The sequence below is a fragment of the Podarcis bocagei genome (genome assembly GCF_964188305.1).
Source record: "Podarcis bocagei genome assembly, chromosome: 2".
Taxonomy (NCBI): domain Eukaryota; kingdom Metazoa; phylum Chordata; class Lepidosauria; order Squamata; family Lacertidae; genus Podarcis; species Podarcis bocagei.
Window position 1 is genome coordinate 73,752,719 of NC_138126.1, and position 15,779 is coordinate 73,768,497.

Genomic DNA, 15,779 nt, shown 5'->3' on the forward strand with positions numbered 1-15,779 from the left:
GACATTTTAACCGATCTTTGGTAATTCCGCCCGGACGCTATTTCCGACAGATGAATCCTGGATATGTCCAGGAAATTCTGGACATATGGCAGCCATAACATAAATCATAATATGGCACTTTCTTCCAGCAATCATACTACAGAGGCTCTTCTGGTTGTGCCTTCACAGATCTTCATCATGAAGTTCTGCTGACCTTACCAAAAAAAAATTAAAAATACCACATTATACACAGTATTTCCCCCATGCTGCATAAGTCACATTTTAAAACTTGGATTAATTAATTCCTGTTCCTGTGTTAAAGAGAAAACATATTTTAAATTGGTCAACTTTAAAAAAAAATAATCCACGTATTTAGTTCGTCACACTGTTAGTTTATTCAGCCACAGTTTATTAATAAGAATCATTCATGGAAACCTACGTTGCTGTGTGCTTTTTCATTTTTTTGCCACATCTTCTGGAACTTGAAATGCATGTTAAGTGCCCAACAGAGACTACTTAATTCACACCAGCATAATAAAGATTCATATTCTCTAACAGAGCTTGTATTGAGCCTATATAGAGGAACGTTAGTTGCATTATTTGTCCCAGAAATCTACGGGGCTTTTTCTAAACTAGTTGCAGTTGGATGCCAATTTGACATGAAATGTTAAAAATGCAGCTGTTGTGCTTTTTCACAAGCTCGCTCTATCAACAAAAGGAAGTAGAGTTGCCACCTTTCCCTGGCAGAGCTCCAAGGCCTTTCACAATGACACAATAGGTAGAAAAATCAAGGGATGAAATTTTGCCAGTATGGAGTGGCAAAAGTCTTCACCTATTGAACTGCTGCCTATCACAGAGCTATGAAAGGCACACGGTGGAATTCTGCCAGGAATAAAAGGTGGCCACCCTAAAAGGAAGCAATAATCTTGCAATGAGGCCAAGGCCTCCTCCAGACTATCTGTTTATTGAGCATTCATCCTGATTTGCTCGCACAAAGCTGTGCTGTGTACACATTCCCATTTGCTCTGCGTTCAGTGCGCTTCCAGTGCTAGTTTGGAAAGCAGTGCATACACAACATTTGCCACAATCCATGTCTATCCTGCTGCTTCTTATGAAATCCTGCATTTTGATGTGTTTTTCCTTCCAAACCAGCTTTGATCTGAATTGAGAAAAAGGAACAACCTAGCTGCATTTTATGCCAGTCATGTGCACACGGTCTATGCCTGGTCTTATTGAACATTTGTTCTGATTGGTTTGCAGGTAAGTTTTACAACAATGAACATCCCACCTACTTTTCAAGAGCTCCTGTCCCTTTCCAGAACTCAGCAGCACATTTTCAGCAGCCACAATTCCCTTCCCCCGGTCACTATAATGCTGTACAGTGGTACCTCGGCTTACATACGCTTCAGGTTACATACGCTTCAGGTTATAGACTCCGCTAACCCAGAAATAGTACCTCGGGTTAAGAACTTTGCTTCAGCATGAGAACAGAAATCGTGCTCCGGCGGAGCGGCGGCAGCATGAGGCCCCATTAGCTAAAGTGGTGCTTTGGGTTAAGAACAGTTTCAAGTTAAGAATGGACCTCCGGAACTAATTAAGTACTTAACCCGAGGTACCACTGTACTTGCGCCCAGAGAAACTGTCTCTTGCTCACGGGTGCAGAACCCTTCACTATTTTGACTTTAGTCAGGAAAAAAGTGGCTTGAGTAAATATGATCAAACACCCTCCACCCCATATTCTGCTTCCTTTTTCTGTGACATGTAATGTCAGATGGTTCAAATCAGCATAGCTCCATTAAAACAACTGACGTCCACACTTGCCAGAATCAACTGAGCTCTCTGCAAAAGCAAAAGCTGATGTAAATCAGTCCAGTGATTTGGGCACTAAAGGAAGACATCACGGCTTGATGTTATATTCTTTACCGCAGAGGTAGAATGCATAACTCCATTTTCCAGGAACACGTTTTCTTTCTGAGAGTATATTCTCCTTATACAGGGTTGCCACCTCTGCACATGGTCTGAGGCTCACTTTCTTTACACAGCAGAGAGAAATCAGGTAGATATTCCCACATGATATGGAGATGCAGAAGTAAGGAAAGCTGTGCCTGTCTATTTCTGCCTACCCTGTACCTGTTTATTAAAAAATCATGAATCTACCTTTATAGCAGTAGTGGTGTGTGCTAGGCTATATTATCCAATTATCCAGGTAAAGGCTGTGAACTATTGTCAATTATAGCAAACAGTTACAGGCTTTGCCACAGGACCAGGGGTAAGCACTCCTGCTCTGTGCTCCCAGTTGAAAGAAAAATCTATCCTTCAGCTTTTGAATTCAGGTCCAAAGCCTAAATCCCTTCTGGTCCTTGCCAAACGTTGTTGTGAATACTTCTTCAGATGCCAACATTTAGCTTTACTTGTTCGCCTCATAAATTTCTGGTAGGTGCGAAAACTGAGTTACTCTGAGCCATAAAGCTATAGCTCACTTGTCTTTATTTATTCAAAGAATGGTTATTTGATTTTTTTTGTAAAATCTCCATCGTGCAAGCAGTGTGGGAAGTCTTAGGTCTGCTTCCAACCGCTGTAATATTATGATTTAATTATTATTTCACAGGACCCAGACAGCTCTTGGCATGGCAGGATTGTGTTTTGTTTTCCCTTTTCTCGGCACTATCCCTGTCAAAGAAAGCTTAGGCTTCCTAAACATGTTCAGACCACATGGGGAGAGAATGAAAGCATTAAACCGCAAGCGCGAGTTGTGAAAAGGCTGATGGGTTGCTGCCATTGTGCTACCCAGAGTTTTAATACCTTGAGAATGCCTTTTAGAAAAGACAGGGAACAGTATCCCTAAGCTAGACAGGCAACTGTTTGAAGGTGCACTTTTGGAGTGACAAGACATGAAACGATGGAAAGAGCTACGGGCATCGTTGTTGAGTGCACATCTACGACGCTTAGCCTTGGCAAAGATAGCGCCCTCCAGATGGGACTACAACTCCCATCAACCCCAGCCAGCCTGGAGAGCTTTACAGAATCTTTGAACACATTGGACATGTGGAGCCTTTTAAAGGAAGATCAAAGGATGACTTGATTTCTTTTTTAAAGTTGTCATGGTTCATGATTTTTTTTAAAGGAGGGGGGTCAACATTTTCCCTCCAGGCCTGTCCTGTCCTTTTAAGAATAGCCTGACATTCAACAATTAAGCAGACGAAGATTTTCCTAGCGACAAGATAATGTGATGAGGCTAAACTACATTATGGCAAGCTGCTGATCCCCCTGGTGAGTAAAGGTGGCAACCCCACCACCCAGGGACCACCCAAGAACAATTAAGTAGGTCAGTGATTTCAAAACGATGTTCCTGGAAGTCTAAGGATTCCCTGGAGGCTGGCTCAGTTAGAAGATTAGTAACAGCAGACCAGCTTGTCAGCTGTTATCAGTCTTCCACTACAATTTAGTAGCCACTGATAGCCTTATCCTACATGATAAGCTGCCTCATACTATGTCCATCCAGCCCAGTAGTAGTTCTCTTGCATCTCAGGCAGAGATAGCCATCACCACCAGACCATAATAACTGGATGTGCTATAGTTGGAACCTAGGACCATCTGCATGCAAAAGATGTGCTCTGCCACTGAGCTATGGGTCCTCAATTCACAGCTAGTATCTAACGTAGGCGCGAGTGTCCACACACACTCACCTGCTTCCTGCGAGACTAGCTGTGATTACTCCATAGTGAGTAATTGAAGGTGTTTCTAGACCACTTCATAGGCTGGATCTAGACACATCAAAGAAGCGTTTCAGTTTGTAAACTTAAACAGGGAAAACAGGTAGAGAAAAGTGGGACTTCACGTCACCACCTGGTGACACAATGCTATATTGCACATACAATATATATATGGATCCAGAATTGGCCTCCACAGTCACTTACGGACTCATTGTTAAAAACGTGTTTATGGGAGACAATCTTACTCAGCTACGAATGATCGCCAAAGAAGAAGCGCATACAACGCATATAAAATGCTTTTTCTTTACCAAAATCAAAAATTCCTTCCAGTAGCACCTTAGAGACCAACTAAGTTTGTTATTGGTATGAGCTTTCCTGTAACCTTTTCTTTACCAGTCTAGCTGAGTCCATACTTATCATGTCTAAGTGGTGTGCATAAAAATAAACCATCTAGAGAATAAAGCAAACAAAAAAATTTGTAAAACCAAACAGAAACTCGAACATGGATAGGAAAGTCTTCTTCATTCTCCTGAAGTTCAGGAAGGAAGGGGCGTGTCTAATCTCAGTCGGGAAGGAGGCTTGGTTCTACAACAGGAACTGCATGTCTTCTAGTAGTTATGAGCTGTGCATCTGAACCACGTGGGACCACCCCAACTATCTCAGTGAGCAAAATTTTAAAAATTGGTGGCAACAGGAAGGGGAGAGGTGGAATTGTTTTGCAAGCCTTTCAAGTAGATTGCATGACACCTCCTTCACGTCAGACTGACGTCAGCTGAGAATGTTAATTGTGGGAGCAATTTACACATCTCTGGTCCTTAAAATTCCTCTCAAATCTCCCAGATAAATGCTAAACATTTCAGAGTAAAAGGTGGCTATCCATATTTACAGTCCACACATTTCTATGCAAACTGTATCCTGTGATTGTGGCCGTCTCCCCTCTCATTAAAACATTCCATGCTGTAATAAATCTGTCTCGCTGAGGCTAATTTATGTCTAAGCAACTTATTTCCCATTTGTATAGTATAAATGTTTAGATTGTGACATCCCACACCACCAGGGATCCTGTCTCTACAAACATGGGAGCAGCAATCTCACTAAAATATTTTTGTTCATATAGTGTGTTTACTGTACTTTGATCACTCAGAGGCAAATACTTTCCAGTCCATGCATGTCTGCATATGTGTGTGTTTAATGCTATTCTCTGTCCTTTCGGGAACAAAAATTAGCTAAATTACAAAATAAAGGGAGCACTCGTGACTATTGTGTACAGGAGTATCCACACCTAGGTTTAAAAATGTGCCAAATTATGTCCAGAATCTCCCACTTGTCTTCCACTACAAATATGGCCAATTCACATAACCACTCTGTTTGGGCACCCACTTTTTCTTTTTAGTCCAAAAAGCACCCACTTTTTCTTTTTAGTCCAAATAGCCGTATTGAGATTTGAATCTGAATTTGGCACCTAAATCGGGATTTGGCATGCTGAACTGTAGAATGTGCAGCCTGTTTGAGACATGGGGTGCTTCTACACAGCAGTTTATAATCGTTAGCTCTGTTCACAAGTTCTCCATACCTCCCCGCAATTCAGTCTGGATTTACTGTTTCCATGTCCCCCCTGTTTTAGTTTTTTATTTATCTGATTTTCCCACAGAAATAATAAACCTAGCTTAAATGGGGAAATCATACCGTGCGGATGATGTCGTGTGGATGCTACAAAAAAGTCGCAGGCGTAAGCAGCACAGAATCCACAACAAGCTACTGTGGCGGAAGTGCCTGTGCAAAGTGCAATCTAGACAGGGAGGGATGGGGGACGGGAATCAGCTCACTTGTTGAGTCTCCCTGTATGAATTGTCCTATAGAAACCCAAACATATAAGTAGGCTCTCCATATGAAGCAGTTGCATTAGGACCTCATTCAGAACGCTGAGCATGGTCTGATCCTGCATAAGTGTTTTTCCTGACAGGGACTAAGTGATTTTTCTCTTCAGGGAAGGAGGTCCTATCTATGTGGAGAACCATTGGATTGGAGCAAAGATCTGCTACAGGACGGACCATCAGATGAATCTCTTTTGAGTGAAGGCTACCATTTTGTGAGCTTTGTGGGGATTTTAAGTTGCTCAGCACACAGAGCAAGACAAGCTCAATGACCACAGTACAGATGTCCTTCAAGTTCTCAAGATCGTTTGTCTAGCCATAGGTAAAAGGTAAAGGTAAAGGACCCCTGGATGGTTAAGTCCAGTCAAAGGCAACTATGGGGTGTGGAGTTCATCTCACTTTCAGGCCGAGGAAGCCGGCATTTGTCCACAGACAGCTTTCCAGGTCATGTGGCCAGCATGACTAAACTGCTTCTGGCACAACGGGACACCATGATGGAAGCCAGAGCACACGGAAATGTTTACCTTTCTGCCACAGCCATACCTATTTATCTACTTGCACTGGTGTGCTTTCAAATTGCTAGGTTGGCAGGAGCTGGGACAGAGCAATGGGAGCTCACCCCGTTGTGGGGATTCGAACTGCCGACCTTCTGATTGACAAGCCCAAGAGGCTCAGTGGTTTAGACCACAGCCATAACTAGTGTGACATAATACCTAACTATGCATTACAAATGTATTAATTTTGCAGAAAACAACTATGCTTGCAACCCAGTCAGCGTTATGCACTTATATGTCTCATTGATTACAAGGGGAGAAATTTAAACATACCTTCAGCTCTTCCACTGAAATCAGTGGGAATTCAAGTGTTTAACTTTGACCGTGCCATGTCCTTCGTGTAAGAAGAGTTATTAAAGGCTAACTTGATTGTCCTTCAGCCACAAACTCTGAAAAGCCTTAATCAATCATGTTGGTTTCGGTGCAGCTCAATGCTTGTTAGTTCCCGAGCCTCAATTGAGGCTGCTGAAACATTGTACACAGTATATACCATGGTGACAATCGCAATATGTTACAGTTCAGATTCACTCCCTTAAGTTATATGATGTTAATTGTGAGTAAACACTCATAAATAATAAGAAACAAGCATTATTATGGCTATACGTTACATCTGTTCTATGGCTGCTGGTGGACAAAACAGCAGTATGTGAACTGCAGCAAAAAAATAGTATGAAATGAAAATGGTCTGTTGTGAAATATAGCCAAAATTATAACAACAAAAATTATTTAGAATGCTGAGGTTTTGATTTTTAGGTTCCGGTTTTCCAGTTTGGATACACTGATTAGTTTCTCAGATTCCAGTATTGGGAGAGCTAAATGGGGTTCTGAAATTCTCTTTCAGAAGGAGTAATATACAGATTTTAGATTCAGGTAGGTAGCCGTGTTGCTCTGACGCAGTCAAAAAAATAATAATAGGTCTCTAAGGTGCTACTGGACAATTTTTAAATTTTTTTATACAGATTTTAGATTACTAGATCCTGGAAGCCTGGCAGGTGAGTGTGACTGCCAAGAAGGGATCACTGGAGCAACAAGAGGGAGGTGTCAGCATGCTTTGGAAAAACTCAGAAATTTGCAGTTTGCAGAAATTAAAGAAAAATGTAAAGGAATGTAAAGGGGAAGAGAAGCCTGAGCAAGCTCAACAGCCACCAAGGTTGTCAAAGGATTGCTCAGGGAGGAAACATGTAAGACTAGGGGTGAGAAATGGCTGGAAGTAAACTGGTTGGTTGGAGCACTGAACAGCAGCACTTCACACTGCAATATTTTGTTGCAGCTATCTCTTATCATTGCAGAACGGTTTGAAGATACAGGGAATCATCTAAGATTCCGGGGTACTTTTCCCTTTGAAACTTGGCAGGACTTAGTTTAGCCAGTTTGTAGTAGAAGGCTGCTTTTCACTCCTTCAAAGAATGCTGTGTACATTTCAAACATTTAAAGCAAATGACTTGCCCCAAAGAATCCTGGGAACTGTGTTAAGGATGTTGATAATCATGGCTCTGTGAGGAGTAAACTACAATTTCCAGAATTCTTTGGGGGAACTTGTGCGTTTGTTATTTTTATTCATATAAAAAGTTATATTTACATATTTATTCAACAAAAATTATATACTGTTTGACTGTAAGAAAATTTTTAAATGGTTTACAAACATATAAAATAAAACATTAAGATTGTAAATTAAAAACAGGTGTAAACAGCTAAAAACAGTTTAAAACCTGCTTTAAATGTATGGTGTGTACACAGAATGTGGCAAGAATGTAACTGGTGTGAAGGTTAAATTTGATATGCAACATACAGGAGAGCTACACATTTGCCACCCTGAGTTTCCCAGACAGGGCAGTCTAGTATCCAGATAAATAATAGTTCTCATATGAGTACAGTGGTACCTTGGTTTACAACCATAATCCGTTCCAGAGGTCCGTTTGTAAACCAAAACAGGTTGAAACCCAAGGTGCGCTTTCGCCAATGGGGCCTCCAAAAAAAAATTGTTCGTAATCTAAAAAAATGGGTTGTAATCCAAAAAAAGGTTGCAAACTGGGACACGCAATTCCGGGTATGATATGTTTGTAATCCAAAACGTATGGAAACCAAGTTACCACTGTACTATAATACTATTTTAATTTTGATAGTTCAACCCTTGACTTATCTTTCAATTGTATGAGAAATAATACTAATGAAGAAGTATTAGAAATATTAATGCCCAAGCTCTCTTATCCTTTCCTGAGAGTTTTCCCAATCCAATAGCACTTTGTCATTACTACAAAAAAATAGTTGGGGAAGGTGCAGATTATCAAGGATTTTTCAGCCATCAATTTGGATACATTTTATGTGCCGAGCCACCATGTGGTTCAAACCCAACCTGAGAGAGAAGCATACAAATGCTCCTCGCAGCCTTGTTAATGCCAGCAAAGCCCCTTTTATTACATAATTCTGCAGTCGGTCTGTATTTTTAATGTCATTAATTTTCATCCTGATAATTGGAAGCAGCTTCCCCCTTTGCTTTATTAAGGTTTAATGAGCTACATAACTCCCTGCCTCCCACTGAGGTAAGGCTTAAGGTTGCTTTGCACTCCAAGGAACAGCAGCACCCCCCCCCCTTGGTCCCATTTTGTGCTCTGTAGCAATAGAGAGTCATCCATTTATTGTCTTTCAACTGAAGGGTATCCTTGATCAAAAGCAGAGGTTTATTGGGCTGGTGATAGTACTGATGCGGCTTTACGGGCAGAGTACTAGCATATGAGAAGCATCAGAACGCAGCACTTTGGGTCTTCCATTTTATAATACGCCATAAGCATCCCGATAGCAATGCCACAGGCTGCGGCCTAAGCCCCTTGAAACTGTTTCCTCTGAAGTAATACCCGTACGAGTTCGGCGAACACCATTTTGTTCCCCTGAATCATTTCATATTGGTGTCCATTTAATAAGGAACTTTTAGAAGCAGTAATTGCTACGTTTGTTTTCACTCTCTTACACACCTTCACCAAGAACATTAAAAACTATTACTGACTTACCTGTGGCCTTCCAGGTGCTGTTGGACTCCATCATTATGCTTGCTGTGTGTTGGGGGTGCCACAGATTAGTTATACCTGTATTGTAGAAATTCAGGTTTGCCAATTTGCTCCCAATGCAGGAAGTGAGGGAAATTGCTCCCAGTGCAGAAAGTGAGGGAACCAGTCTGTTCCCAGATGGCTGTGCAGCCTAGGCATGGACCTGAGCTACCCGTTGGGAGCCAATCAGCAGACTTGGTTGGCTTCTGGAGGTGGGGCACTGGCCAGAGGGAAGACTAACTCTCTTCTCTCTGCACTGTGGCTACAAAGGAGTACCTGGACAATGTCATCACCAGTGCTCCTGCCACTACTGACAAGCCCACACATCCTTCCTTAGATGTGTCGTGTGGAGGAAAACTTAAACACGAGTTCCCAAAAAATAGACCAGAGGCAATTGTATCCAATTGCCAGTAGTTTACTGCTACTGAAGGCAGATGAGCATAATGGTCACAGATCCAATACATCCAGGACTGGCACAGTCCATAAGAAATCCAGTTGCAGCAGACTAGACTTAAACTTAACAAGAACTTTTAATAAGACAAAACCTTAACACTAAAGCATACTATGTACAGAACACCACACCAGAACAAAGAGATAGAAAGAGAAAGTGTGTGAAACCCAGGCTCCTTCTGGCCTGACTATTATAGTCAGCATGACCTTGACAGAAAGGGTAACAGAACTAGTTTAAACCAGCTGTACTCAGCTTCCCAGAAGGAATAACCCAAACATCAGAAACTTTCTGCCTGTTTCTCTTGCACAGAAAGAAACCTTCCAGAATCCTCTTGAACTAAGTACAGTGGTGCCCCGCAAGACGAATGCCTCGCAAGACGGAAAACTCGCTAGACGAAAGAGTTTTCCGTTTTGGAGGTGCTTCGCAAAACGAATTTCCTATGGGCTTACTTCGCAAGACAACAATGTCTTGCGAGTTCCTGCTGTTTTTTTTTCCTCCCCCCCCCTTTTTCTAAGCCGCTTATCAGCTGATCCGATCAGCAGATAAGCCGCTAAAAGCCGCTAATAGCGCTAATAGCGCTAATCCGCTAATCCTTCAATGGGCTTGCTTCGCAAGACAAAAAAACCGCTAGATGAAGAGAATCACAGAATGGATTCTTTTCGTCTTGCGAGGCACCACTGTAGAATAGGAAAGATCTCTACACATCAGATCAACGCTTCCTGTGCTAAGAAATGCAAACTGACAGGATGGACATTGGTTGCTGGTTAACAGGGCCAGGAATAACCTTTAGGCATTGTCCAAACCAGCCACGGATTATGAAATGTCCAAGTCCACAGAACAAGACTGCATTTGACAGTCTGTTCACAATGTACATACTTGCCATAATGTTCCTATAGCAAGGCAGGGCACTGAGTACGATCCATAGTTCTTTTATTTCCAAACAGGGACCGGGGACAATAATAGTCTTTTGTGGATGCTCACTAAGTATGGGAATACTTCCACCATTTCCTGGAAATGGTATGATGGAAATGGAGAAAGTCCTATCAGTATTTTTAAACTAGCAAAATTAGTACTGGGCCAAAATTAAAATTGAGACATGACACCAATCCAAATCAATGATGCAGTTGATGATATCAGCCTATGATACAGTTCTTTATCTACCCAGCTTCAGGTTTCAGGAATATGGAATCAAACAGATGTCGCAGCAGAAGTAGCTCAATGTATTCCATTTCTCAAACCTTCAATTTAGCAACAAGCCAGTTTCCAACATCTGTTTTCCCTATTTTCTCTTTGTATAGCAGTGAAAAATAGCAAGCTGTTCACTTGCAAATATACCAGATTGACCAGAAAAATAAAGATGGCTACAATAATGCTAATAGCATGTTTCCAGGGCAAACTCATGGTTCTGTTTCTAAACTATAAATATCTGAATGGTGTGATCTCAGAACATTTCTGGGAATTTCTTTCCCTGCATGTTCTTCCACTTCATACGGGGAAACTACTTCTTCAGATACTACCACTATCAGCTGTGGGCAGGTTCTCCATCTATGTGGGGCTGAGAGCTGAACCCCGCCCCCCCCCAAATAAAATCAATGAGGGAGCCGGGCTCCCTCAATATTCTGCAGCCAGGCAGGCCCCATTGGGCTTCTTCCCACCGTGTGACATTACACACACACATGCCTGGCCCCCACAGTATTCGGCTGAACCCAGAGCACCTGTCTGTGGGGTCATCCTTAATTAGGAAAAGAGTTTGTTCTGTCATGGCACCAACCTCCCCCTGCCACCCGCCTCAAACTCATCAGGTTCATTCTCTCAAAAGCTTTAAAGGTAAAGGGCCGTCTGACTGTTAGGTCCAGTCGTGGACGACTCTGGGGTTGCGGCGCTCATCTCGCTTTATTGGCCGAGGGAGCCGCCGTACAGCTTCCGGGTCATGTGGCCAGCATGACTAAGCCACTTCTGGCAAACCAGAACAGCACACGGAAACGCCATTTACCTTCCTGCTGGAGCGGTACCTATTGATCTACTTGCACTTCGTGCTTTTGAATTGCTAGGTTGGCAGGAGCTGGGACCGAGCAATGGGAGCTCACCCCATCGCGGGAATTCGAACCGCCGACCTTCTGATTGGCAAGCCCTAGGCTCTGTGATGTAACCCACAGCCCCACCCTCATCTCTCCTCAAAAGCTTTAGGTGACTGATTAAAGCTTTTCTCTTCTTCCATGCTTTCTGTTAACTCTGAGTGCAAAGTTTGTTTTATGCTGCTGATGTGTTTTTAGGTATAAGAATTTTAAAAGATGGTTGCTTCTGCGATTGATTGGATTACTTGCTTTATCTCCTTCCAAAAGTCAGTGCTGGAAGCATTTGGCTGGATGCTGTGAGGCACTAGATGGACCATTCATCTGATCCAGCAGGGCTCTTCTGTTCTTATCTGTTTTATTGTAGTTGTACAATGTTTGCATTTGTTTGCTGTTATCCTCCTGGAGTGGCCATTTGGCAGAATAGCACAATATCATTAACAAAAACCTACACCAGAACACTCAACCAAAGCAGGCAAGACAAAGTCTCAAAGCTGAGCACCTCCTTATAATCCTCATCCCTAACTATCCATGACATGAGCATTGTCTTGATATAAGCTTGCTGTTTGGTCAATCAGGGAGCACACCATAGAATCGGTATTGGGCCTTACTACTGTTGTAAACTGGAAATGTAATATAGCAGCACCAGTTAGCCACAGGACGCTAGTTTAGATGAGCCAGCAATCTCCTTTTATATACTATATAAACTATTGAGGGATTGTTTAATTGTTTCTAAGGTCCTGTAAGCCAAATACTACTGTTTTAAAACAATGAGGTATTTATTAAGCTTTTAATATATTTAAATATAATTCTGAATGCAATTTTAAAATGTAAATGTACTTCAAATGTAACTTAGCTTCGGCAATAATTGAAAACCTTGGCTATTTAAGATAAGATCATAAACACACATACTTTTTAATAACTGAGGTAATGAATATGTTTAGCGGAAGTGCAGATGATGGAAAGAAACCTTCCTTCCTTGCCCCCAGCAGCTTTGTGTGGTCACTTGTGTAAAGAAGGTTATTTATTGCATTTATATTCTACTTTTTCTCTAAGGCAGTTTGCAGTATATTCTCTCTCATTTTTTCTTCATAACAACCATGTGGAGCAGGTTAGAATGAGAGACAGTGACTAGTCAAACGTTACCTAGTGAGCTTCATGGCTGAGTGGGGATTTGAACCCTGGTCTCCGAGATCCTAGTCCAACACTTTAACCACTACACCATACTGGCTCATGAAGACAGAGCAAAAGTTTTCCCAAAGCCACTGAGGGAGGATAAGAAGCTGAGGGTGAAATGCATGCAAATTGCTCCAACACCTGATTTCCCCCGCTTTTGTATTTCCAAGTCCTGGGTTCTACATATTCAGGGTTGATTCTATGCCCCATCATTTATTGATGAAGAGAACTGACTCAAATACAATTCGGAGTTTTTCCTCAACTGCAGCATGTGTTATGAGAAGGTTGCCAATCATGTGTAAAACCGTGTTGCACGGGAAGCTGCCAGGTTTCTACAGCCAGGGCTCAGGAAAAGGCAAAACCTTATCCAACCACATAGGCCTAAAGCTACCACAGGGGAATAATGCAGTACATTATGTGGTAGAATTCCCATTACTTTGAACCTCTTAACTAGACATTGGGCAGTAAACTGGATTAAGTATTGACCTACAAAACCCTACAGTAATACAAGAAATAACTTTGTGGTGGTCCACATGGGCTTAACTCGAATATCGGCTAATAGGTGTTTTCCTTGCGAAAGTCTATGCCTCTCTGACGTAATTCTTATATAACTCAGAGTATTTGTAGTCCATGCGCTAAAATGTGTCTGGTTCCTATTACCTTCTTTTCATACGGGATTTATGGGGTTTATGTTGATCCCAAAGCTGTCCTGTGCGTATGTGCTACATAGTCGTTCCAAGGAGCTGGAACCATGCGCAAGACCTGACTTTCAGGCAAATGAGCTTCTTTTCGGAGACCACTCGGGATGCTTCTGGCTTTGCACAATTGAGAAAACCATTCCACCTATGTGCTCACTTCTCTGGCTCAGGTGCAGGAAAGTACTGATCATAAGCTGCAAGTATTGTCTAGGACACAACGACACCTGTGAGGGTTGTGACAGCCCAGAAAGCTCTGGGGAAATCCTCCTTCCAGATCCTGGGCCTGCATGACAGTCTGTGTAAACATATGCAATTCATCAAATTTGAAGAGAGCATTAGTTTGATTGAACGATTAATTAAATGCTTAACTACCTCTTCATGACACATACATCCCGATCCTGTTATTTTAATGCTGTTACCTTCATGACTGATATTGTTGCGCTACTGGTTGTTTGATTTTTGAAATCTGACGTTGGATTTGTTTGCATGCATTGTATTATTGTTATATAATATAGGCTGCTTTGAGTTCACTTTGTGGGGGAAAGGGGGGGATATAAGTTGCAGGAAAAATAATCCTATAATAAAATTTAGGGATGAGAAAGAAATTAATTTCAGTTTGCCTTTAAAGACAAACCTACCTAGTTGTCATGTTTACACGCACGCACGCACACACACACACACACACACACCATTGCACATCTCCAAATTTTGCAGTGCAGTTCTCCAGCCAAATAATGTGAACACAAAATAGGGTGAGTGTGCATAAACTTGCATATATTTGTGAAAATAGCATACAAAAATTGGGAGAAATCTGCACTAAAATGTGTAAGTGTGGAGAACTGAACCAAAATTGGCATATTTTCCCATCCCTCCGCACATTATGCCAGGACCGGAGACAAGGTGCCGCTACCACGCCTCCAGCATCCCTGAAGACTCTGCCACAACCAATTAACAAGGACTGTGCTGGCAAGAATGCCCACATGCCACATCCACACAGAAGGGAACCAATTAAATTATGATTACAAGGACACGCCCCTAGCACCCATTCCTGCATTAGTGCACACACACAGGCACACACACACATGCGCACACCACACAATGTGCAAGAGAGTGCTCCAGCACCCCCCATTCCATTAGCATCAGTGGCACATCCAGCCCAGGTGGGTAGTTGAGTCACACGCACAGTTTTAGGAGCACATCCCACATGAAGGAGAGGAAGGGAAACACATCATCAGACAGCAGCTGAACAGCTCTCTTTGTGGAGCACAAGGGACCCTCCAGGGACAAGGTTCGAAAGACCACCCCAAACATCTGAGGGGAGGGGTTTGAACCCACAACAAAGGCAGCCAAAGACCTTTGGAATACTGTGTGCAATTCTGGTCACGTCACCTCAAATAGCACAGCGTTGGAAAAGGTTTAGAAAAGAGCAACCAAAATGGGACATTTTTAGTTTAGAGAAAAGGTGAGGAAGAGGGAACAAAACAGAAGTTTATGAAATCATGTGTGGTGTGGAGAACCTGGGAAGAGATTAGTTTCCCCCCTCTCTCCTAACATTTGAACTTGTGAACATCCAATGATTGTTGGAAGATTCAAGACAAAAGAAAGCACTAAACTATGGAACTCACTGCCACAGGAGGCAGTGTTGGCTACCAACCTATTCCCATTGGTGTCCCAGTGCTCAGAACAGTTGGGGGGGTTGGGGGGGACAACAGGGAAGCTGCGAAGCCCCATTCTGTGAGTGGAAGTCTATTCACAGGAGTCCATATCCATGCAAATAAGTCAAAACGCAGAATGCTCTGGGGATATTACTGCTCCTGTCAACTAAACAACATAGACAATTTATTTTGTGATACATCATCTGGTGCTTGATCCCAAGCACTCTAATCTTGCATAACCAAAATTGGTGTTTACTTTTACACATACTTCTGTTTAAGACCAGGCTGTTGATTGCATTGCATCATTAAAGAGATGTATTCAGACTCTCCCACCTTTGAGAAGTTAGGAACAGGTCTGATTCATTTCCAATAAATTCACATTTCAAATTATCTGCTCATTCCTTTTTCACCTCAGAAGAATGCAGCAATTTATCGTACGTACAGTATATACATAAATTTTCTTATGAAGCTGAACAGTAAATCGTTTCAGAAACCTTCAGTATATAGCGCTGCAACCCTCCACGTTCTCTTCTCTCATTGAATCCAATGGATCTTACTCCCAGGCA